The sequence below is a fragment of the Hemitrygon akajei genome, chromosome 3 (genome assembly GCF_048418815.1).
Source record: "Hemitrygon akajei chromosome 3, sHemAka1.3, whole genome shotgun sequence".
Lineage (NCBI taxonomy): Eukaryota > Metazoa > Chordata > Chondrichthyes > Myliobatiformes > Dasyatidae > Hemitrygon > Hemitrygon akajei.
The window spans coordinates 136,650,402-136,677,151 of NC_133126.1; the positions used below are offsets into that span (position 1 = coordinate 136,650,402).

Here is a 26,750-nt window from a genome sequence, read left to right on the forward strand (position 1 = left end):
TTTTATTAAAAAAACAAAAACTTCTATTAACAGTATAATGCAGCAGCAAGCGCATCAAAAGTACATTAAAGACCCACTTGGCACACTGCATAGTCCAAACATGGTGAACATGTGGGACAATTGAGAGGCCGCAGTGCCGGTTAGAGTAAGGAGAAAACCTAAAGAGAGAATTATACCAGTTCCTTTATGATTTCACCTATGCTGTGAAGGAGGAGGCAAAGAAGAAGGACGAGGATGGTGGATGGAGGAGGAGGAAGCTGTTGTTGGGGGAAGAGAGGAAGAGGGGGTGGGGAGAGGGAGAAGAGGGGGAGAGGAGTGGGGAGGAGGGGGTGGTGGACGAGAGAGGAAAAAGGGTCGGCCCAAAATTTCAACTCTCTATTCATTTCCATAGATGATGCCTGACGTGCCGAGTTCCTCCAGCATTTTCTACGTGTTTCAATGGTACGACTTGTAGATATTTCTGCAGTTATTTCTATTACGTGGTTCGAGACATAAAAGTTGTTGTTGGAGTCCCACATGCTTTTATGTGAAATACAACTCACTGATAAAACATGTTTAGACATAAATCAACTTAAGGATGGAAACACTAGTTTAAACAAATCAACTATGTATGGAAAAAAAACTATTCACAGACCTGACTCATCAGTCTTAACAAACACGAGGAAATCTGCAGATGCTGGAAATTCAAACAACAACACACACAAAATGCTGGTGGAACACAGCAGGCCAGGCAGCATCTATAGGGAGAAGCGCTGTCGTTTTGGGCCAAGACCCTTCGTCAGCTCATCAGTCTGAATTTTGTTATTGGTGGCGGTGTGCTCAATTTGAGCCTGATATGCACATTCCTTCGTGTAAAGAATTTCAGAGGATTATGTTTGCTTAACTTTGAGTCTTCAGGGATGTAGAGCCCCTGGCATGACCAACACCTATTGTCCTTCCTTAATTGCCTCTAATTAAAGAGGCAGTGTGGAGAGACAACCATTTTATTGGATCAGGATCTAGTTTTGTGCTAGATAGCATAAAATGGTTGCCTTCCTTCCCTGGTTGTCATTAGTGACAGATGGGTTCTTAATGACAAAACAGTAATAAAATGATTGTCAAGAGTAAGTGTTTCTTTTCAAAATTCTCATTCATTTAATTAGCTGAATTTCAATTCCCCAGCTTTTAATTGCAATTTGAACTCATGTCACTGCATCAATACTCCAGAACTTTGCACGTTAGTTTACTAACTTAACCCCTACATGCATGATGCAAAATTTATGAAACCACCATGGAAGAAAGAGTACTCATTTATTATCAACAAGAATTATCCCCCTTCCCACAAAAGAGAGGAAAATATTAGCACCCATTGTGCAACAGATTGTTTTTATAAAATGACATGCTTTAATCATCACTTTGAGGACTGCAGCATCTTATAAGATTTGGCGCAGATTACAAATCCTGAGCATGCCACTCCAGTCCAGAGAGATGCGAAATAAATCTCCTCTGCTCTATCTGACAATGCAGTAAATCTCAATCCTGAGCAACAGCATGAGGCAAGACTGCTGGTTTCAAAAAAACATATTTCTTCGATATTTTATCCAACTGTTTCTCCCTTGCAGGCACAGGCACAGCTGTCATAGTTTGTTTCTGTTTTCTCAAGCACAGCTCAAATCCAACCAGATCAAATTTGGATCTTTCCACATATCTTAATTTTCATGACTCTGCGTGGTGTTCAACTTGACATATTATGTCAAAACAAAGTGTTATTTAGCTGCAGCTAATATTTTGATCAACTAATGGAATAGTGTTATTTTTTTCAATAATATTTAGTTTATAAATAAATCCTATCTCTCCTATTTTATTTACAGGAGACAGATTTCTCTTAAAACTAACTTTAGATGGATGGACTGAAGATTGTCTCGTGCTTAAATGCCTTTACAAACTCTATAGTAGTTTTACTTCAGATATATGAAAAAAATACACACACACACACTTCAAATATATGAAAAATATTTAAAAAAATATAATGATCATCATCAGGTACACCACTCAAGAATTCTCCAACATCACAGAGATTTACAGACATAAGCGGTTCTACAGATGCTGGAAATCTCGAGCAACACACAGAACATTCTGGAGGAACTCAGCAGGTCAGGCAACATCTGTGGAAGGAAATTAACTGTTGATGTTTCAGGCTGAGACCCTTCAGCAAGTCTGGAAAGGAAAGGGGCAGATGCCAGAATAAGCAAATGGGGGAAATGGGGAGCAGTGCAAGTTGGCAGATGACAGGCAAATCCAGGTGAGGGGAGAAGCGGGCAGGTGGGAGATGATGTTAGAAACAGGGAGGTAATAGGTTGAAGAGGGATGAAGAAGGACAGATTTGGGAGGAGCAGGAATGAGGACTATAGTTCCCCATCTTCTGGCTTCTGACCCTTTCCTTTCCAATCCTTTTCCCATACTATTTATTATAAATTACTATAAATTGCACATTGCATATTTAGACGGCGAGATAACATAACTATTTTTACTCCTTATGTATATGAAGGATGCAAGTAATAAAGTCAATTCAATTCTATTAGAGACCCAACCCAAAACATTAACTATTTATTTCCTTCCATAGATGCTGCCTATTGACTAAGTTCCTCCAGCATTTTGTATGCATTTCTTATAGAGACTCGCAATGTGGCACATGGGAATTGGGAATTAAGTGATGGAAAATCATTTGAGCAAGATTACAGAAAACAAGATTTTGTACAGATTGGCTGACCTTTCCTTCAATAATTTTGAATGTTGGTGAAACCATTCCCATTACTATGGCAATAAGTAATTTGATTTGCAAATTGTAAAATATCAGACAGTCAATATGTGAAGCAAAATCTGAGGTGCTTTATGTAAAGGATTGATGGTTCTTTCTTTAGGTATCCATTCTGGCAGCAATTCTTGAAATATTACTCTCAAACCCAGGGACAACATGGTAACTCAGCTGTAAGATCAGATGCAACTTTCTACATTCTTCCTAGGTTTCCCCCTGGTACACTGATTTTCTACCACATTCCAAACACCTACAGTAAGGCTCAGAGAGTTCTGGGCAAACTATGTTGGCAGCAGATGTATGCCAACACTCATGGGCTGCCCAGCACAATCCTTGCTGATTTGAGTCAACCCAAAATGAAAACACTTCACTGTATGTTTCGAAGTACACATAACAAATAAAGCCAATCTTTAATCTTCAAACGTTGGCCTCCAAGATTTTCTGGGAACAATTAGAGCAATATAAATTACACCACTAGAGGTCACTCAAGCCACAAGTTCAGCACTTTTAAACATAGTATATTTTTGTTTAATTTATGCAAGATACAAGAACAATTGTGGAGGATATCAAATTCCATTGTAAATTGTTTTCAGCTGCTCCATCCAAAATGATTACTGGAGAATTGACTAGGAGAACAATTATTTATGTTCGCAATCTGTATTTCTTCTTGGTTGATCATCTTAAAATTTGCATATTTCTTCGGCTTGCCTCTCCCGATGTCTGAACCCTCCTTTGGCTTTCTAACCTTGAGATATCAGTCCTCCTATAACTCTGGCCCCACGGGAATGTTCTAGTTCTGCTGCTGCTGATCAGGTTACCTAGGTTAGATGCTCTTTAAATCTTGCCTCCTTACATCTCAAATAATCAATATTCAGATATCCAAGATAGTTTGTCATTCTTCAGTATACAAGGGTAAAGGGAAATGAAATAATTGTTACTCCAGATGTGATGTAGCATACAAATAAACAATAAAAACACAATATATATAAACAATCTAATAAAACACAATGTACAGGTAACTGTTCCATACATGGAGCTACCCTACCCCCTCTGCTTACCTGCCTGAGATGTCAATACAAGGTGTATCCTTGGATCTTAAGCTCCCAACTATGATCTTCTTTCAACCATGACTCAGTGATGTTCACAACATTATATTATACCTACCAATCTCTAACTGCTCTAAAGATAATTTACCATATTCTGTCTACTGCATGCATTCAAATATAACACGTTCAGTCCTGTATTCATTTTGAATCAACATTACACTTCAACTTATCCCACCGACTGAGGTTTTGTTCTATCATCTATCTGCCTGTCCTTCATCACAGTCTCACTACACAATGCATTGACTTGTATACCAGCTGCTCCATCCTCAGCCCCATCACTCCTGTTTGCATTTCTCTGCCAAATGAGTTTAAATCCTCCCCAGCAGCTCTAACAAACCTGCCTGCAGGGATAATGATTCCCATCGGGTTTGGCTGCAACTGATCCTTTGTTGTACAGGGCACACCTTCCCCAGAAGAGATCCCAATGATCCAGAAATCTGAAACCCTGCCCTTTATGCTACTTCCTCAGTCACTCATTCATCTATATTATCATCCTATTCCTGGCCTGATTAGCACGTGGTACTGGGAGTATTCCAGAGATTACTACCTTGGAGGTCCTGCTCTTCTGCCTCTTCCCTATAGTCACTGCGCAGGGTCTCTTCTCTCTTTCAACCTATGTCATTGGTGCCAATATGCACCACAACCTCTGTATTCTCACCCTCCTTCATGAGAATCTTCTTCAGCCACGCTGAGACATCCAGGACCCTACCACCTGGGAGGTAACTCACCACCCTGGTGTCTTTTTCACAGCCTCAGAATCTCCTATTTGTCCCCTTACCAAGTCTCCTATCACTATCATACTGCCTGACTTTACCTTTTCCTGCTCATTCTCAGAGCTGCCCACAGTGCCATCAGCCTGGGTACTGTGCCCCGACAGGTCATCCTCCCCAGCAGTATTCAAAGGTTATACTTGTTGCTAACAGGAATGGCCTCAGGGGAACGCTGCAGTGACGCTTACTTCCCTTACTTCTCCTGGTGGTCATCGATCTACTATCTGACACCTGCACTCTGGGTGCGACCACCTCAGTAAAAATCTCTTCTCTGTGGCTTTCAGTCTCCCGGATGATCCTGAAACACATCTAGCTCCAGCTGCTTGATGATGTCAGTCAGCAGCTACAGTCTGATGCACATAGAGCGATGTGAATGGAGTGATGGTGGGGGAGAGAGGTAGGTTAACAGATGGGGATACCGATCAGCCTAAAGACTTGGGGAAGTAACTGTTTTGAGTATGGTGGTCCTGGTGTAGATGCAGTTTTGCCTTTTACCTGATGGGAGTGGGACAAACTGTCCATAACAGGGTGGTTGGGATCCTTCATGATGTTGCTGGCCTTTCCCTGACAGCTTTCTGTATGTATGTTCTTGATGGCATTCATAGCAAAAGGATTTGAGTACAGGAGCAGGGAGGTTCCATTGCAGTGAGACTGCACCTAGAGTATTGTGTGCAGTTTTGGTCCCCTAATCTGAGGAAAGACATTCTTGCCATAGAGGGAGTACCGAGAAGGTTCACCAGATTGATTCCTGGGATGGCAGGACTTTCATATGAAGAAAGACTGGATCGACTAGGCTTATACTCACTGGAATTTAGAAGATTGAGGGGGGATCTTATTGAAATGTATAAAATTCTAAAGGGATTGGACAGGCTAGATGCAGTAAGATTGTTTCCGATGTTGGGAAAGTCCAGAACGAGGGGTCACAGTTTAAGGATAAAGGGGAAGCCTTTTAGGACCGAGATGAGGAAAAAGTTCTTCACACAGAGAGTGGTGAATCTGTGGAATTCTCTGCCACAGGAAACAGTTGAGGCCGGTTCATTGGCTATATTTAAGAGGAAGTTAGATATGGCCCTTGTGGCTAAAGGGATCAAGGGGTATGGAGAGAAAGCAGGTACAGGGTTCTGAGTTGGATGATCAGCCATGATCATACTGAATGGCGGTGCAGGCTCGGAGGGCCAAATGGCCTACTCCTGCACCTATTTTCTATGTTTCTATGGCAGGTAGGCTGGTGCCAGTGATGCACTGGCTGTTTTAACAACTTGTCAAGGATGGCTCATGCTAAAGCAATGCCTAATTTTAAAATCCTCAACAATATTTTCAAATTCATGGCCATAGCTGTGACTCTTCCAGCTGTATAACCCCACGAGATACATGTAATTCTAAACAATTACACATCAAGTATAATCAGCCACCACTGACACCCTCTACAGCTATCGGTGTCCTGAGCTCTGGACTTCCCTGTCGATATGTCCTTGCCTCACCTTCCTCCTTTACACTGCTACTTTAAACATGTGATTTTGACAAAGCTTTTAATCATACTCTTTTTGCAGCTAAGGCAACAGTTGATAATTCTTTTCTCCATAGATTCCTTCTCTCCAATATCCCACACAATATTTGGGTAATTTTCCTCAAGGACTTTATAAAAATCTTCAGGAAATAACCCAACAACCCTGCCAATATTTTCATCCCTTCTAACGGGGCAAAAAAAAAGGTGCCCCGTATGATGCGTCTTTTAACAAATCCACAATGATTGCCGTTGTGCTCTAAGTCAGTAACTTGAATTCCAATAATTAGCTGTTGGCTCACTGACTGAAATATCCTCTCATGTAAGTGATCTACCCATGCAAATCCATCTGATCTAATTTGCCAGTGTTTAACTATCATGCAAAAGATCAGAACTATTTTTGTGAATTACTGGGCATGCACAGTGGACACCAAATTTCCTCATTTTCATTTCATTTTGGAGCAAACATTAGCCCAACTCTAATGGTGGAACACATTGGCCATCTGGGCCCCTGCAGGGAATCTCCATCTTTGAACACTGTTTATATTGTGGGCTCGAGATCAGAAAGCTTTCTTCTCCCAGGAAACAGCTGAACAAGTGGTTCAAAGCAACATTTTTTTTGAGAAGACCACACTTAGCTATAAAACTTGCAACATTTATCACTACACAAAGGAAGCAACAGTCCTTCAGTTAACAGCCGGCATCTGCTCCCTGCCTGTTCACACCCGCTTGGGGATAACTTAAAGGATAGTTACACAATTTCTGTAGATGCAACAAGGAAAATAATTATCTAGCCTGGTTATATTTTAGAGTGAGACCATTACAAGTCTCCCCTGCTTGTGGGTTCCAGCAGAAGGTAGTCTCACAAAACTGAGCCAGTGAAACTCCACCTACACATTACTTCATGAAAACTGGCACTCCAGATGCTCAAAACAGCAATGTAGTAAGGAGAGGAAACCAAAGTGAGATTTTAATCTTCATTTATGCTAAAGCCCTTTTTGACAAGCAGGCAGCTGAGGTGATGAAACACTCTCAACCCACACAACACCTTTATCCAGGATATTCCATATTCTTCAAAATGCCTTAATTACCACATCCCTTTAAGGGCTTGCTGCAATTTGTTTGGATCAATTAATTAATCTGGAAAATAAATGAAAACATTTAAAATATTTCTGCAATTGGTTACATTTTTTATTAATCTGGTTGGCCTTAACACATGTAGCTTTGATTTGGCCAATGACAGTGTTGTCGTCAGCAAATTTAAATATGGCATTGGAGCTGTGGTTAGCTTCACAGTCACAAGCATTAAGTGAATAGAGTAGGGGGCTTGTGGTGCACTTGAGCTGATGGTGACTGCGGAGATGTTGTTGCCAATCCAAACTGACTGGGGTCTGCAAGTGAGGAATTCAGGGATCCAGTTGTATAAGCAGGTACTGAGGCCCAGGTCTTGAAGCTTATTGACCTCAGTTGGCTTCTTCCAATTTCTTGTTCAACTGGGGTGGTGGAGAGCCTAGACTGACTACTATGTGGTGATATGGAATAATGACAGAATCTCTGTTAAAGAGTTCTGGAAAATTTGGCTGTTTCTGTGAACCCCCCCACCCTCAACCCATTTGACACTCATTTCAAGTTTTAGGTATCTGTAGGGTTATTTTATTACCTCCCTTGAGGCATGGTAAAATGTTTGTGAATGAATTAGGATCACAGTTAATTAGCTCCTGTATCCCTTGACTGTCCTTATCCAAACAATAACTGGTGTTTTCCAGTAGTGATATCAAGAGGCTCTCCAAAGGTGTTAGAAATGGTAGTCTCCAATGATGTTCAGTTCTGCTGGACACAGAAAGGCTCCTGTAGGCCTGGAGTTATTAGATCCTCTGTGAGCATTGTCTGAGAAGAGTCTTCTTTTGAGGCTCTTGAGACAACTGAAATTTACTTTTAGAAATATTGCTGTTGCAGCCACAGATTTGTGTGCCAGGTTGATGGATATAACAAAGGTGATTAGGCTGTGATTGGACCTGTGGTCATTTCTCTACCAGTCAGGCATGGTGATCTGGGCATCCTTGTGCTCTCTCCTTCAAACGATTATGTAATCTAACAAGTGTCGGTGCCTGGGTCAGAGGGATTACAATGACATCTTGTGCGTCCAGCAACCCTGCGCTCTCTGTCTCAGAGGTTGACATCAGAACATCTTTCAAGATCTCTCCCTCCGAAGGCACTGGGGCCCTGATAGTGTATCTGGTAGAGCACTGAAAACCTGCGCAACCAACTGGCTCGTGTTCAAGGACACCTTCAAGCTCTCACTGCTGCTGTGAGAAGTCTTCACTTGCTTCAAAAGGGCATCAACTATTACAAAGAGAGCAGGGTGAGCTGCCATCAATGACCATCACCCAGCAGCACTCACATCTACTATGATGTTGTTCATGAGAGGTTGTTCATGGCTGCAATTAACTCCAGCCTGAGCCAGGGCCTGGGTTTGCCGCAATTTGCCTACCACCACAGCAGGTCTCACTGGCTCTTCACTTGGTGGTAGACTGACTAGATCTATGTGAGTCTGCTGTTTATTGATCCAACTGGCAATCAAGGCCATCATCCCCATAGAACTAATCAACAAGCTTCAAATCCTGGGCCTCTGTACCTCCCTCTGCAAATGGATCCAAGACTTCATTATTGGGGACCACAGTCAGTGCTTGGTCATAATATCACCTCCTCACTGGTTAGTCAAAAGAGGAGCACTTCAAGGATTCGAACTTAGCCAACACCCTGCTCTCTCTACACTCATAGCTAAGTGGCTAGGCACAGCTCAAACTTCATCTACAAATTTGCTGAAAACAACATGTTGCAACAACATTTGTACTCCATGTCAGCGAGACCAAAGAACTGATTATAGAGGGCTTCTCTTTGCATTCCCATTGCACATTCTTCCTATTTGCTCATCTAGTATGAGGTGGGGCATGGTGGGAGGAGCACGTCCTAGTAAACTTACTCCTGGGGTTTGGCCAAGTTAGCTATCCTTGGGTCCTGGAAACAGACATCAGAGGGTATGTCTGTGTCTGAATAACCATGGAGAAATAACACAGGTAGCAAGTTAGTGCTCTGGGATTGTTGGACACTGCAAGGGACAAATGGCATTCTACACTCAGTGGCCACTTTGTCAAGTACTGTCTCACTGTCTGCCTAGGTATCATAGCCGATGCAGACGTTGGTGACCATGGTTTTCCATACAGATCTATCCCTTGTTCTTTGGATGACTTCCATTTCCTCTATGTGTAGCCACCTGGCTAGGCTTTTGATGTACATAAGCCGAGGTCTTCCTCTAGTTTTGCTCCCCTCGATCTTTCCAGAGAGTATGAGTTTTTCTAGTTCATCTTTCCACATGACGTGTCCTAGGAATCTGAGCAAGTACACCTGCTCATTAATGCAGATATTTAATCAGCCAATCATGTGGCAGCAACTCAATGCATGACAATGAGCAGACACTGTCAAAAGGTTCAGACATTTTTCAGACCAAACATCATAATGGGGAAGAAATACGATCTATGTGACTTTGACTGTGGAATGATTGTTGGTGCCAAGTGGGGTGGTTTGTGTTTCTCGGAAATTTTGGCTCCGCTGGGACTTTAAAGCAGCACAATCTCTAGAGTTTTCAGAGAATAATGCAAAAACAAGAAAACATCTACTGAGAGGCAGTTCTGTGGGTGAAAATGCCTTGTTAGTGAGAGAGGTCAGAGGAGACTAGCCAGACTGGTTCAAGCTGACAGGAAGGCAGCAGTAACTCAGATAACATGCATTACTAAAGGTATAGCCAAAGACACTCACATGGGTCCCAGCTATGCCTGCCTGTTTGTCAGCTAAGTTGAAGAGTCTATGTTCCAAGCCTACACTAGTATCACTGCCCAACTTTACCTATGCTACATCACTGACCCCATTGATGCTGCTTTCTGCTCTCCTGTGGAGCTCACTGACTTCATCAACTTTGTCTCCAACTTCCACCTTGCCCTCAAATTTACCTGGTCCATTTCCGATACCTCGCTCCCCTTTCTCAATCTCTCTGTCTCCATCTCTGGAGATAGCTTATATACCGATGTCTATTATAAACTCACTGACTCTCACAGTTACCTGGACTATGTGTCTTTCCACCCTGTTACTTGTAAAAATGCCAACCTGTTCTCTCAATTCTTCCATCTCCACCGCATCTGCTCCCAGGATGAGGTTTTTCATTCCAGAGTGAAAGAGATGTCCTCCATCTTCAAAGAAAGGGCTTTCCCTTCCTCCAGCATCAACGCTACCCTCAACCACATCCCTTCCATTTCACGTGTTTCTTCCCTCAACCCTAAATTTCTCCTTTCTGTAGGGATTGCTCCCCACGTGAATTCCTTGTCCATTCGTCCCGCCCCACTGATCTCCTTCCTGGCCCTTATCCTTGCAAGTGGAACAAGTGCTACACCTGCCCCTACACCTCCTCCCTCACAACCATGCAGAGCCCCAAACAGTCCTTCCAGGTGAGGAGACACTTCACCTGTGAGTCTGTTGGGGTCATATACTGTATCCGGTGCTCCCAGTGTGGCCTCCTGTGTATCGGTGAGACCCGACACAGATTGGGAGACCGCTTCACCAAGCACCTATGCTCCGCCTGCCAGACCAAACCTTTAAATTCTACTTCCCATTTCGACGTGACAGTCTATGGCCTCTACTGTCGTGATGAAGCCACACTCAGGTTGGAGGAGCAACACCTTATATTCTGTCTCGGTAGCCTCCAACCTGATGGCATGAACATCGATTTCTCAAATTTCTGGTTATGCCCCCCCCCCTTCACCATTTCCTTTTACCCCTCTAACCTTTTCTCATCTGCCTATCTCCTCACTCCGGTGCTTTTCCCCTTTTTCTTTCTTCCATGGCCTTTTGTCCTCTCCTATTAGATTCCCCCTTCTCCAGCTCTGTATCCCTTTCACCACCTTCCTAGTTCTTTACTTCACCCCTCCCTCCTCACAGTTTCACCTACCACCTGATGAAGGGTCTTGGCCCGAAACGTTGACTGTACACTTTTCCAGAGATGCTGCCTGGCCTGCCGAGGTCCTCCAGCATCTTGTGTGTGTTGCATCGCAACAGCGTGCAGAAGACCAGCTCTGAACACACAACACATCAAACCCTGAAGGGGATCATTACGGCAGCAGAAGACCATGAACATACAGAAATATATTCAGCGGCCACTGTATTAGGGACCTCGTGTACCTAATAAAGCGGCCACTAAGTGCGGATGAAGATGGGAACATTTTAATTTAATTCATGTTAGTTATTGCTGTTGCTCTTAGTGTTTTTGTTGAATTGTAATGATGCAGAGGTTAAACTATCTTATTTTTGTAAAAAAAAATAATTGTAGACCTCAGAAAGGGGAAGTGGGGAGAACACGCACCAGACCTGATTGAGTGGTCAGCAGTGGAAAGTGAGAGCAGCTGTGAGTTCCTGGGCATCAGCTTCTCGAGGATCTACCCTGGGACTAATCCATTGATGCAGTCATGAAGAAGGCACACCATTCTCTATACTTCATAAGGAGTTAGAAGATTTGGTTAGTTACCAAAGACTCTAGCAAATTTCTACAGATGTACCATGGAGAGCATTGTGACTGGTTTCACCACCATCTGATATGGAGGCTCCAGAGCACCAGATTGTAGACTCAGCCAGTTCCTTCACAGGTATAAGCCTCCCTGTCGTTGAGGACATCTTCAACAGCTAGTGCCTCAAAGTAGTTGGCATCCATCATTTAGGATGCTCACCATGCAGGACATGCCCTCTTCTCGTTACTTTCACCAGGTAGAAGGTGCAGAAGCCAAAGGATGCACACTCAAGTGTTCTTCCTCTCCACCATCACATTTCTGAACAGTTCATGAACACTGTCTCACTATTCCTCATTTGCAATATTTATTTCTTTTAGTTATTATTTTAACTACCAGTTTTTTTATAAGTCTTTCTCTGTGGTGCTGTCACAAAACAATAAATTTCACGACCTGCGTCAGTGATAATAAACTTGATTTTGAGTCCTATCTAATAACCTCTTAAACGCCACCATTGTATCAGCTTTGATCACCACTCCTGGCAGAGAAGTTCTCACTCTGCATGTAAGAAAAATATGCCCTGCACATCCCCTTTAAACTTTCCTCCTCTCACCTTAAATGCACGTCGTCTTGCATTTGATTCTTACCTTGTAGTTTTTGGCCTTTGAATGTAAAGCTGCATATCTGTCACCTTAAAAATGTATATTTTATTGTGTTACTAAAATTATTTGAGGCAGAAGGAGTTGTTTATTTATGGTGCTACTTGGCAATGACAGAATAAGTTCCAGTTAAAATCTAAATGAGGCGTAGAAAAGATGCATGAACAGATGGCTGAAGGGGAATCTTGTGGATTAAATCCTATCTAAGAAAATTATCTTTTTTGCCCATTCTGCCCAAACAAAAAAAGTCATTGACAAAATTGAATTTGTTATTCACAGTAATAAATGGCACCATCTAATTACCTGTGAACACTGGTACTTGTGCTTTATAAAACTATTTTATAGGGTAAAGATTTGCAACTTTCTTCTTCTCCCCCCCCCCCCCCCCACCTGGACCTTCCCTCAGGGTCAGGTACAACTGCAGTTCTGTGGGGTCTGTGAGGGCTGATGTGGCCAGAATGGAATCACAGATTGGTAGGAGCGTGGGTCCATTTATAAGCCAATGAACTCCTTCAATTGACACTGGCTTCTTTCTGCTCCTGATGAAGGAATTCGGGGTTGACAGCACCTTCCTGAAAACTCCTTCTCCATTTCAAGTGATTGTGGGGCAGTGATCACCAGATCTGGCAAGGATATTACACTTTTTCCAAGGAGACTGAGAATATGTTTAAATTGTTTCATTTGTCTATGTGGTTACAGTAAGCATGGAGTAGAATGCTTGCTTTGATAGTCTAGCTTGGGTTACCGGTATTGACTGACTGTGATGCTGGGTATGCTGGCCCATAAGAAGATGCTAATGTTGCTTACAATATCCTGTCAATAGATTTGGGAGGATTTTGCAATAGATGATTTTTCTGTGGTACTTTGAGTGCATATTGCAGATGGTTCAGATCTCAAAAGCAATCAACCTCTACCTGACAGACCATAGGCTTTATGTCAGAGTTAGGACCTTGACCTTCAAACGCTCTGCCGCAGATGGCCAAAGACTGTGCTGGTGCACTGAAGGGAGTGGTGATTCTCCATCACCGAAATCTGCCTCATTCAGGGATGGTTCCAAGATACGAGGAGCAGACTGCATATTCTAGGGTCTTATCATAGACCTTATTAGAGGCTGGAAGAGGAGCTTAGTTTCAGGAATGTTTGTTATCAGCCCATTCTCTTGTTTGCTCAGTGAATGAGTCTTTAATGGCTTGGAGTTCATCCTTTGAAAGTGCATCTGTGCAAGCATCATCTGTGTCCTCCAGCTTGAAGAATGCGATTGGAACACATTCCAGCGTGGAGGTGGCGGAGATTGGACTGTACTCATATTAATTTTACAGATTAGCTTCTTTGAAATGAAAAATTTGTTAGACCATAAGACCTCGGCACAGAATTAGGCCATTTGGCCCATTGAATATGCTTCACCATTCCATCATGAATATTTATTCTCCCTCTCAAACCCTTTCTACTGCGTTCTCTCATAACTTGCATTTGAATGGGAACTGAATGGTTGAGCAAATAGTTACATTTTACTTGATTGTGTCTTCTTTTAATATTTTTCTTCTAACTAGGCCTTCTCCCCATAACATTTGATGCCCTGACTAATCAGGAACCTATCAACCTCCACTTAAAATATACCCCATTGTCTTGGCCTCTGTAGCTACCTGTAGCTTTGAATTCCACAGATTCCCTACCCTCTGGCTAAAGAAACATCCTATTATCTCCTATAGGAAACATCCTCTCCACATCCATTCTATCTTGGCCTTTCAATATTTGATAGGTTTCAATGAGATTAACCCCCTCGTTCTTCTAAGTTCCACCAAGTATTCAAGTACAGGCAGAGAGTGATCAAACACTCCTCATATGTTAATCCTTTCATTCCTAGAATCATTCTTGTGAACCTCCTCTGGACCCTCTCCAATGCTAGCACATCTTGTCTTAGATAAGGGATGAGAAACTATTCATAGTACTCAAATTGTGATCTGTCCAAATCCTTATAAAGCCTCAGAATTACATCCTTGCACATGGATTCTAGCCCTCTCAAAATTAGTGCCAACATTGAATTTGCCTTACTTACCACTGAATTATTCTGCAATTTAACCTCTAGGGAATCCTACACAAGGTCTCCAAAGTTCCTCTACACCACAGAAAATAGTCTACACTTTTATTCTTTTTAATAAAGTGCATGACCATGCACTATATTCCATTTGACACTTCCTTGCCCATTCTCGAAATCTAATTTCTTGTGTAGACTCTCTGCTTTCTCAACACTACCTGCCCCTTCACTCATCTTTGAATTGTCTGCAAACTCAGCCACAAAGCATTCTATTCCATTAACCAGATTATTGACTTATAATGTTCAAAGAAGTGGTCCCAACACAGACCTCTGTGGAACACCACTATTCACTGTCAGTAAATCAAAAAGGCCCCCTTTATTCCCATTCTCTAGCTGACTGGCAGGAGGCAATCTTCTATCCATGCTAGTATCTTTCCTGTAATACCATGGTCTCTTATTTTGTTAATCATCCTCATATGCAGTGGCTTGTCAAAGGCCTTCTGAAAATCCAAGTAAACAATATCCACTGATTCTCCTGTGTCTCCTGCTTGTTGTTTCCTCAAAGAATTCCAACAGATTTATAAGGCAAGATTTCCCCTTAAGGAAACAATGTTGACTTTGGCCGATTTTATCATATGCTTCCAAATACCGTGAAACCTCATCCTTAATAATGGACTCCAACATTTTCCCATCCACTGAAGGCAGGCTAACTGGCTTATAATTTCATTTTTTCTGTTTTCCTCCCTACTTAAAGTTGTAGTATGATATTTGCAATATTTTAGTCCTCCAGAATCATTACATAATCCAGTAATTTCTGAAAGATCATTACTAATGCCTCCACAATCTCTTCAATTACCCTTTTCAGAACTCTGGGGTGTAGTCCATCTGGTCCAGGTAACTTACATACCTTCAGACCTTTCAGCTTCCCAAGCATTTTTTCCTTAGTAATAGCAACCACACTCATTGTGCTCCCTGACATTCTCAAATTTCTAGCATACTGCTAATGTCTCCCACAGTGAACACAAATGCAAAATATTTATTAAGTTCACCTTCCATTTCTTTGCCCCCCATTACTACCTCTCCAGTGCTATTTTCCAATGGTTCAATATTCACTCCTGCCCCTCATTTACTCTTTAAATAGCTGAAAAAAACTTTTGGTATCCTCTTTTATACTACTGGCTATTTTACCTTCATATTTCACCCCCCCCCCCCCCCATGGCTTTTCTAGTTGCCTTCTGTTGGTTTTTAAATGCCTCCCAATCCACTAATTTCCTACTAATTTTTGCTGTATTATATGCCCCCTCTTCTGCTTGTATGTTGTCCTTGACTTTTCTTGTCATCTTCCCCTTTAATACTTCTTCATCTTTGGGATGCATCTATTTGGTGCCTTCCAAATTGCCCCCAGAAATTCCACCATTGCTGATCTGCTGTCATCCCTGCTAGTGCCCAATCCAATTAATTTTGGCCAGCTCCTCTCATGCCTCTGTAAATCCCTTTACTCAACTGTTATACTGGAACATCTCCCTCTCGAACTGCAGGGAGATTCCTATCATATTATGATCATTGCTTACTAAGGGTTCCTTTACCTATTCATACCTGGTTTATTACACAACACCCAGTCCAGAATTTCCTTTCCCTAAGTGGGCTCAAACACCAGCTGTTCTAAAAAACCATCTCATAGGCATTGTACAAACTTCCTCGTACTCCACCACCAACCTGGTTTTATCAACCTACCCACAGACTGAAATTCCCCATGACTATCATAATATTGCCTTATTTGTATGCCTTTCTTTCTCACATTGTAATTTATATCCCATATCCTGGCTACAGTTTGAAGGCCTGCGTACGATTTCCATCAGGGTCTTTTTTCCCTTGCGATTTTCTAACTCTATTAACAAGGATTCTGTCTTCCAATTCTACGTTTCTTTCTTGAAGGATTTGATTTCATTTTATACTAAATGAGCTACACTACCCCCTCTGTTTACCTGCCTGAGATGTCAATACAAGGTGTATCCTTGGATCTTAAGCTCCCAACTATGATCTTCTTTCAACCATGACTCAGTGATGTCCACAACATTATATTATACCTACCAATCTCTAACTGCTCTAAAGATAATTTACCATATTCTGTCTACTGCATGCATTCAAATATAACACGTTCAGTCCTGTATTCATTTTGAATCAACATTACACTTCAACTTATCCCACTGACTGAGGTTTTGTTCTATCATCTATCTGCCTGTCCTTCACCACAGTCTCACTACACAATGCATTGACTTGTATACCAGCTGCTCCATCCTCAGCCCCATCACTCCTGTTTGCATTTCTCTGCCAAATGAGTTTAAATCCTCCCCAGCAGCTTTAACAAATCTGCCTGCAGGGATAATGGTTCCCATCGGGTTTGGCTGCAACTGATCCTTTGTTGTACAGGGCACACCTTCCCCAGAAGAGATCCCAATGATCCAGAAATCTGAAACCCTGCCCTTTATGCTACTTCCTCAGTCACTCATTCATCTATATTATCATCCTATTCCTGGCCTGATTAGCACGTGGTACTGGGAGTATTCCAGAGATTACTACCTTGGAGGTCCTGCTCTTCTGCCTCTTCCCTATAGTCACTGCGCAGGGTCTCTTCTCTCTTTCTACCTACGTCATTGGTGCCAATATGCACCACAACCTCTGTATTCTCACCCTCCTTCATGAGAATCTTCTGCAGCCACTCTGAGACATCCAGGACCCTACCACCTGGGAGGTAACTCAGATTCTGAGGCTGTCTTTTTCACAGCCTCAGAATCTCCTATTTGTCCCCTTACCAAGTCTCCTATCACTATCATACTGCCTGACTTTACCTTTTCCTGCTCATTCTCAGAGCTGCCCACAGTGCCATCAGCCTGGGTGCTGTGCCCCGACAGGTCATCCTCCCCAGCAGTATTCAAAGGTTATACTTGTTGCTAACAGGAATGGCCTCAGGGGAACGCTGCAGTGACGCTTACTTCCCTTACTTCTCCTGGTGGTCATCGATCTACTATCTGACACCTGCACTCTGGGTGCGACCACCTCAGTAAAAATCTCATCTCTGTGGCTTTCAGTCTCCCGGATGATCCTGAAACACATCTAGCTCCAGCTGCTTGATGATGTCAGTCAGCAGCTACAGTCTGATGCACTTCCTGCAGATGTAGGAATCAGGGAGACTGTCAGTACTCTGAAATCCCACTTCTTATAGGAGCAGCATTCCACCACCTTAACGACCATTCAGCCTACACTTATTAGACAACTAATTCTCAAGCTTAAGTTCTAGACTACGGCTGTTTCACTCAACCCTGTTGATCCAAAAGCCTGGCCACTCTAACACTGCCCACTCACAAAATGGCTGCTCCAGCCATGGCCACTCCTTACAACTTACTTCATTTTATTGGCCACTGCCAAGTACCTACAAGATCCTTATGATTGCAGCCCAGCAATATGTTGATGGTAAGGAATATTGTCGCAGGAAGGTTTATTGAGAAAAAGGTGTTGGTAAGGGTGGGCTTGCTTGACATCAGTACACATCCGATGTGTTGTAGATCTAGCCATGTTAGAATCACACTTGAATGGCACCTTGCAGATGTTCAAAAAGGACAAACATCTGCAGCCCCTAGAGGATGCTCCTCATAATTTTTACACCACTTGGCCTAGATCTCCCTCAATGCCCATCAATGAATCACCTATTTCCTCCATCTGTCCTGACAGGGATAACCCATGTAAGCACCAGGAAATGTCCACTGATCCCCAGCTATCAGTTATGTGCTTTCCACCCACTGACCCCTTGTCCTCCCACCTCAGGTAATGAGCCTCTGTCTCACTACTCTCCATCATTAACCACAACTGGCCAAAAAAGTCCTTCCTACTTGTATTCTTATTCCTAAACAATGCAAAGCACCAGGTTATAAAATCAAATATTTACTGACATGACATAATACACTTTGTATTGAGAGGATTGTGAATTTCACCATAAATATTCTCATCATCCACAAATCATTGGACATCTTCCCAAAAGCTATTAGGATAAAACCTAAACACGATCTGACATCAGGTCAATATTTACACCAATTTCCATCATTTTAATGGAAGTAAGTTTGATTGCTGTTGCTACTAATTTTGAAATATTGCCATGAATTTATCTCAAAGACATTCTACTTTAATATTAGCAGAAATACAGCTTATTTGTGAGACAATGTAATATGGACAAACTTTACCAGTCTACCTTTAAAATTGAAATAAGCATATATTTAAGCACTTGATGGCATGAAAAAATTCCCAATACTGTAACAGTTAATAATTACAGTAGTGAAAATATGCTTGCAATTGACAACTTTCTTTTAAGGATCACTCTGATGTCTTTGTAAAATCTGTCACATCTGAAAGCATCTTAGCAACCTGACAACCAATAACCTGCAGCAAATGACTCACATGGCAGTCTGTTGAGCAAGATGCAATTTGCCATCAAAATACAATGATCACTTCTGGTATAAAAAAACTGCTTGAAAAATCTGATGTCTGATTGAGGGTACGAAGTATTGATCAGTGAAACACAGAACACATACAGTAGTCTTGACAGGAAGTAGTTGAAATCTTTCATGTTTCTCCTGGCAAAAGAGTGATTATTCAACCCAGCAGCAAGTCTTCCGGTAAAGCAATCCTTTTTGCAGAAAAGAATGATGCTATGATTAGGGCCAGAATAACAGGCAGTGATGAACGCCATTTTTTGACTATCTCGAGATAATAATGAATAACAAAGGAAGAGTGCATTTTCGTCCATCCTTGCAGACCCGACATGTTAAAATCAAATAAACATTTTTTATTTCCCCATCACAACTCATTAAGGGCTTTGATAGGTTGTGTTAGAGAAAAAATAATCCCTGGTATTAATCTTTTTTGTTCTTTGACTAGCTTCAATTTTGTGTCTTTTGTCTTCTCACAATTCAAGTAACATTCTGGGTGTGCCTTTTCCATCTTAATCAATTTCTTTATCACCTTCTGTTAATTACAAATATCTCACAAATATCACCTTCTCAGTCTGCAAATCCAAAGTTTTGTTAGTCCTTTTCATAATCAGACTTGTGAGACACAAATCCTCATCTGAGACACAAATCAGCCTGTGGTTTTACTTCCTGAGTTGGAATTGTTCCTTATCTCTTAGCAACCAGTAGTGAGTGCTGAACAGAGGTGACCTCACTAACTACTAAACAAATTATTCACAATTTCCTTCAGCTAATGCTTTAGATATGCAAAGACATCAGAGTGATCCTTAAAAGAAAGTTGTCAATTGCAAGCATATTTTCACTAGATATGTGGTTAACAAAGATTTTACTGTGTTGGTGTCTGCTATACATTTAGAGAGAATACATTTAACATCAAGATCACTAAGCTGTCTCCAACTTTACACTCCCCTCCCCCACCTGGCTCCATCTTACTTTTTGTTGTCTGGCTCTACCATCATCTGGTTGCCTCTGTCTTGCAACTCCACGTATCTTTACCCCCCCCCCCCCCCACCCCGCCCATCACCTCTTTACACTGGATATCTACCTTCGCCACACAGTCCTGCTGCAGTATAATGATTCAAAACACTAACAATTCCTTGCAACACACACAAAATGCTGGATCAAAGCAGCAGGCCAGACAGCATCTAAGGAAAAAAAAGTACAGTCAACGTTTCACCAGGAGCTCTGCTGAAGGGTTTCAGCCTAAAACGTCAACTGTACTTTTTTTCCCCCATAGATGCTGCCTGGCCTGCTGAGTTCCTCCAGTATTTTGTGTGTGTGTTGCTCAGATTTCCAGCATCTAAAGATTTTCTCTTGTTTGTGACCATCAGTTCCTTTCCTCACCACAGAAGCTGCTTGGTCTACATCAGATGCTTACATCAAATTGCAACAGTCATCATTACTCAGACCTACTTTGTATGATTACTTCTTATTTCCAGATTCATCAGAAACACTAATGACAGGAACAGGGCATTCAATGCCTCTGATTCCTCTGCTGCTCATTTGGAGCACAGCTGATTTTTCTTTTCCCCCCACCATTCCTACACTTCCCTGTATGATATGTTCAGAATCCACATGAAGGTTTCTAGAGCTTTTAAAACTATCATCGTTGTGTGCTGTGTTGTTTGATGTGGGTGATCACGGTCTCTGACCATGATTGTTCTTGGCAAACTTCCACAGAATTGGTTTGCCATTGCCTTCTTCTGGGCAATGTCTTTACAAGACAGTGACCCCCGGCCTTTATCAAAACCCTTCAGAGATTGTCTGCTTGGCATTACTGGTCGCATCTGCACCAGCTGCTCATACGGCCATTCATCACCTGCTCCCATGGCTTCACGTGACCCTGATCAGGGGGGCTAAGCAGGTGCTACACCTTGCTCAATGGTGACCTGTAGGCTAGGGAAGGGAAGGAACGCCTTACACCTCCTTTGGTAGGGACATATTTCCACCATGCCACCTATTTAAAGTGATAAATCCTATTAAAATTGTCCCAAACCTCCAGAGAAAGTATGTCTTTGAAATGGAGGCAGTAACACACTAGTATATTTTACCAGAGTTAGAAAACTGCATACACCTCCAGTAGAAGAATGATGAATCTATCAAGGTCTTCTTGAATTGATAGGTATTTTTCTCCACTGACATAAAGTGGCTTATTATTGTTCTGAATGTCTGGTTATAGATGAACTGTCAATATGAGAGAAGATACTGGATGTCACTGAAATGGATATCATAACTTTGAGATGTGGAGTTAAAGCAAAACTTAACGGTTTTTTTTGTTTTCAAAACAAGATCTACAGGGCACTTCCAATATTGTTTGACAGTTAAATTCTTTGATTGCTGGTACTCTAGTTCAAAGTCTTAAATTGGTCTTGTTTTTTTCTAATTTCAGAGTAGATTGCATAAATTAAGGAGGAAAATAATTAGGTGTTTATTACTGCTTATAAATGCAACTTGTGAATCCATTTTTGTAACAATATAGATGTCAGGCTATGAATTATTCCCTTATGATTGTACTTGAAGTTTGGCACATACAAGATATGCATTTATGAAGTGGTGACCTAGTTTTATTTTAAGCTTGTTCCCATAATGCCAGAGACATCAGTAATCTGCATGTCTGATAAAATGAGTAAAATTACTATTGCTGCTTTAATAATTTTTAGGATTGCAATAGAAATGACAGTAAAATGTCCATAATCATTTGCCTTCATGAAAATATTTCATTCAGGAACTGCTCATTGACCCCATAATACTAAGGCAGCTATGGTCAATTGGAACAAAATATATAGTCACCTGCTTTTCTTTTATCTTATACAAAAACCAGCAACTATGTGCAATTCCACTGACATTAAGATCCAGATCCAAGTCAAAGCTGAATACAGAGATGAGAATACTATTGTATCAGATTTCAGAATGTTGTAAACTTAAAAAAAGTTTGAATTGAAGAAAATCTGTAGGTTGTGTCTGTAGGGATATTGCCTTATTTAATAATGTTACCTTTTCGAATAAAAGGCTTTAAAGGCAAATATAATACAAATTCCTTTAAAAACTGCTGTTTTGATGAATAAAAATTCTTCCCCTTTCTCTGCTATTGGTGGCAATGCTTTTGGCTTTTAAACTGGAATTCTCTTCCTAACTCCATTCAATGTGTTATCAATCCTCATTAACAACCCCAACCCACTGGATCACCAAACCTGATTTGGTTAGTTTATTTTGCAGGTAGTGTAGCTTGCGATACTTACCCAGTATTACAGGTTCTAAATTCATAATTCAATGCAGCAAGAATCGGCCAATTTCCCAGGAGCTGCTTTCACTCTATCGTACTTCCAGAAAATATATTCTGGTGGAGTGCAAGTACAAATAAGAACATGGAATTTCCTTTGTAGTGCTCGTGTATCTGGTGCTAATCACCAATAAAGGTGACTGTGAATAGCTGCATTAGAATTACAATGGATATTTACAAAATGGAGAAGATAACAGCATCTGTTAATCACAAGCTGGAACAATTTGATTCATACTGGGAAAAATGGTTTAACTACATAATGCCTCATAGGCCTGATTTTATTCTCACAAATCAATGAATCTGTTGTAAAAAAAAATCACTCCCTACTTGTACATAGTTCTTTCCTTTTGCTTGTTTTTTCTTTCCACTCTTTTCTATAAGTGTATACCTCAGATAAATACTTTGTGGAGATTTGTGATATATATGATTATATGATATATATGTACAATGTCTGAAATACATCTTATGGAAAGGTTTGTTTGATGAACTTCAATAAAAAAAATAAATTACAAAAAAGAAGTTTGGTATTCACACTAGCTGAACTGTCAAATCTTCAGCAACACACACAGAATGCCGGATCATTAAATAATTTTAAATAACTCATGAACAGCATAGATAGGATGAATTGTTATTGTTTGCTTTCCCAGGGAACAGGAATCAAAAAATGTGAGAGGATAGGTTTAAGGCAAGACGAAAGGGAATTAAAATTGACCTGAGGGGCGACTTCTCCACATGGAAAGTGGTGTACATATGGTACGAGTTGAGGCAGGCACAATAACAACATTCAAAAGGCAAGTGGGCAGATTTATGGGTAGGAAAGGATTGTAGGGGATATGGACCAAACACAGGCTAATAGGACTAGCTTAGATGAGAATCTTGGTCTCCATGCTGTTTAATTCTATGAGTCATTGGCAAAAAACATCATTTTTTTTTCTTTCATCTTGGCCAAACCTGGCCACAGAGGGAGAGATAAAATGCAAGATCCCTTGAATTCTAATTTCTATATACAATGATGCAAACAAACTATTATTACATCTTGACTCATCCCTGGAAAACTCAAAAATATCATTAATTTCATTTGCAGAAGGCTAACACAAAGCTTTTTCTCTTACATCAATCTCCTTTAAAGATTTCAAAAATATTAATTGCTTATGAAGTGATTTGATAAAATTATATTCCACCCTGGAATACTGTATAAAATAAGAAAATCTGAAAGAATTGGATACTAAATAAAATAACGTTTCATTGATAATTTCTTCAAAGGGTAGAAGGTTACCTTTGCTACCCTGTATTTTCTTAACTTCCATCTTCGGGTTACGTGTATGTGAAGCATCTTTGTAATACAATGTACTTTCTATGAACATGCACTTTCTTTAACATTTCTGTTAAGGCAAGTCTCTGTCATTCAACTGCTTTTACACTTTTACTATTGTTTTAAAGGTCTCTCTCACAAAGTATTCAATGATGCAATTTTTTTTAGGTCACACACATTGCTTCCTATTGTTAGGGCTGCTTTCCCGTGCAAAGTCCGCACTGTTACAATGCAAAATAGAAACTTAGAAAGAGGTGACATAGGATAGGAAGATTTAGACTCCTTGTGGGTAGAGTTAAGAAACTGCAAAGGTATAAAGAACCTGACAAAAGTTACACTGAGGCCTCCAAGCAGTAGCTAGGATGTGGGGTACAAATTAAATAGGAGATAGAAAGAGCATGTAAAAAAGCCAAAGTTACGATTGTCACGGGAAATGTCAATTTGCAGATAGATTGGGAAAATCAGGTTGGTGCTGGATTCCAAGAGATATGGAATGCATACAATATGGCTTTTTAGAACAGATTCTGCTTGAGCTCACTAGGGGAAAAAACAATTCTGGATTGGGTTTGTGTAATGGACCAGATTTGATTAGGGAGCTGAAGGTAAAGGAACACTTAGGAGACAGCAATCAGAATATCATCGTATTCATACTGCAGTTTGACCGGGAGATGTTAACATGTAACAGTATTACAGTTGAGTAAAGAGAAATACAGAGGCATTACATAGGTGATACCCGAAGTTTATTCAGAGGAGACACCAGCAGGGATGACGGCGGAACAGCAATGGCTGGGGTTTCTGGTGGCAAATCGGAAGACACAAAACAGATACATCCCAAAGATGAGGAAGTATTCTAAGGGCAGGATGGGGAAGCCATGGCCTACAAGGGAAGTCAAAGTCACCATAATAGCAAAAGGGAGTGTAAATAATATAGCCAAAATTAGTGAGGAGTTGGAAGATTGTGAAGCTTTTAAGAACCAAGTGAAGACAATTAAAAAAGCCATAAGGTAAGAAAAGATGAAATATAAAGGTAAGCTAGTCAATAATATAAAAGAGGATACCAACAGTTTCTCTTCAGATACAGGTACAGGCTGGAGAAGCACTGGCAGTTTGAAATGGATTCCAGCACAGTCTGGATTGCCACAATTCATCTGAAAAGGAGACTCCACCAGCATGCTGTATCATCATATTTCACACAGGAGAATAGCTTGCAATAAGTTTTATGGTGATGAGATAGTGTACCTGTGGTAAACTATGTGTATACCTGTCTGGACACGCCCCTCTGCTGACAGCTCCTGTGGCTCCTCCCACAGACCCCTGTATAAAGGCAATTGGAGGCACTGCTCCTCCCTCAGTCTCCAAGATGTTGTGGTCACTTTGCTGCTAATAAAAGCCTATCGTTTGCCTCCTGTCTCCGAGAGTTATTGATGGTGCATCAGTACCAATAGATTTAATGACAATGTGATTTGGATAGTCATAAGGAAAAAGATTAATATACTGATGATCCTAACAATTGCCACTGTTGCTCTATCATGTTGCATGTCTATCATCCTCTCCGATAAAAAAAAATACTTTCTGTCATAGGCTGCTGTGATGGAAGATGGGAAATTTATTGCAAAAAGCAGATGCACATAGAAATCAGTAGCATTAAATCAACTATGAAAAACCAGGTAAGTAGTAGAGCTCCTGCAAGTTCTGATAAATGGAAAACTCTGCTCACACATGACTGCACAGCCAAGCACTAACAACATTGAAACAGCCTACGGAGAGGACGTAGTTATCAACTTCGGGAGAACTTGTACCATTCAAACTCCTCTTTACACCAGCAGCACAGTAGAGGAAATTGTGAGCAGATTCAAACCTTTGGGAGTGTACATCTCATTGTAACTCTTATGGTTCTAGGTCACATGCTACACAATCAGGCAAGCTCACCAACACCTCTACTTTCTGAGGAGGCTGAAGAGAGCTAGAGCATGAACATCTTACTCACATCCTTCTACTGATGCGCAGTAGAGAACATCCTAACATGCTGCATCATTGCATGGTAGGAAACTGTTACTGTGGCAGACTGGAAGGGTCTATAATGGGTAATCAAAATTGCCCAATGCATCACTGGCACCAGCTTACTTGCTATCAAGGACCTTCAGAGCTCAACGTTCAAAGAAAATTGTATTATCAATGTCACTGTATACAACCCTGAGATTCATTTTCTTGTGAGCCTACTCAACAAGACTATAGAATAGTAACTATTATAAATAAATAACAATATATAATGAGAACATGAGATGAAGAGTCCTTGGACTATATATACAGGTCAACGGAAAAGGGCTAGTAACACTATGAAGGATCCCACCCACCCTGCTCATGGACTGTTTGTTCCATTCTCATCGGGAAAGAGGTTACATAGCATCCACGCCAGGACCAGACTTAAAAATAGTTGCTCTCCTCAAGCATTAAGGCTGATCAACACCTCGACCTATTAACCTACACCTCCACACCGATTTATTTTTGGATAAATAGTTACATCATATTCATTTTTGGATATGTATTCAGTAAATTGCTCTGCAGTTGACATGCCATTGATAATGAATTCTGAAGGTGGGTTTAGACAAGGACCATGCAGAGGTAACCTATTATTCCAGAGAGGACCCGTATTTCAGGGAAGTTAAAAGGATGCATACTACCAAAGGCAATTTATAAAAATGTAAGTTTGTAAGAACAAACAGTACAAAATATGTTAACTTAATCATTATGGAGCACCTTGATAGTTATTGCACCACAGGGATAATTTTAATTAAGTTAAATGCAAGGCTTGACATTTGCATCAGTATCTATATCTACATGCTCCAGGCCACCATGTGTCAGACAATCATTTTTTAGCAGCAGGATGTGCTTCTTGAACTAAATATACTGAGTCATCTCACTTATTACACAAAACTGTTCCAACCTTCCACACCTACAGGTCCAAAATTCTTGGCTCCAGAAACCAATTTCTCTCTTCCATAGAATTGGAAATGTGACCAAGAACTTGATACCTGCTGTACCTGGATTAAATCCTGTTATCAAAATTTTTTTTTTCAAATCAAATTGTCAAATGCCAAGAACATATGAAATAAATAAGCCTCCAGAATATTTGACGCAGTCACAGAAAATCGCTTCAACAATGCAACAGAGGAAATCTTTTAGAGTTGAATAAGATTTAGACTTGCACATCTCTCAGCCAT

The 26,750-nt window shown here is 41.0% G+C and overlaps 1 protein-coding gene across 1 annotated transcript in view; it reads right to left on the minus strand.

Moving 5' to 3' along the window:
* LOC140725445 (vesicle-associated membrane protein 1-like) overlaps positions 1-26,750 on the minus strand; it is a 97,794-nt gene that overhangs the window by 22,372 nt on the left and 48,672 nt on the right. The gene's annotated exons all lie outside the window — the stretch shown is intronic.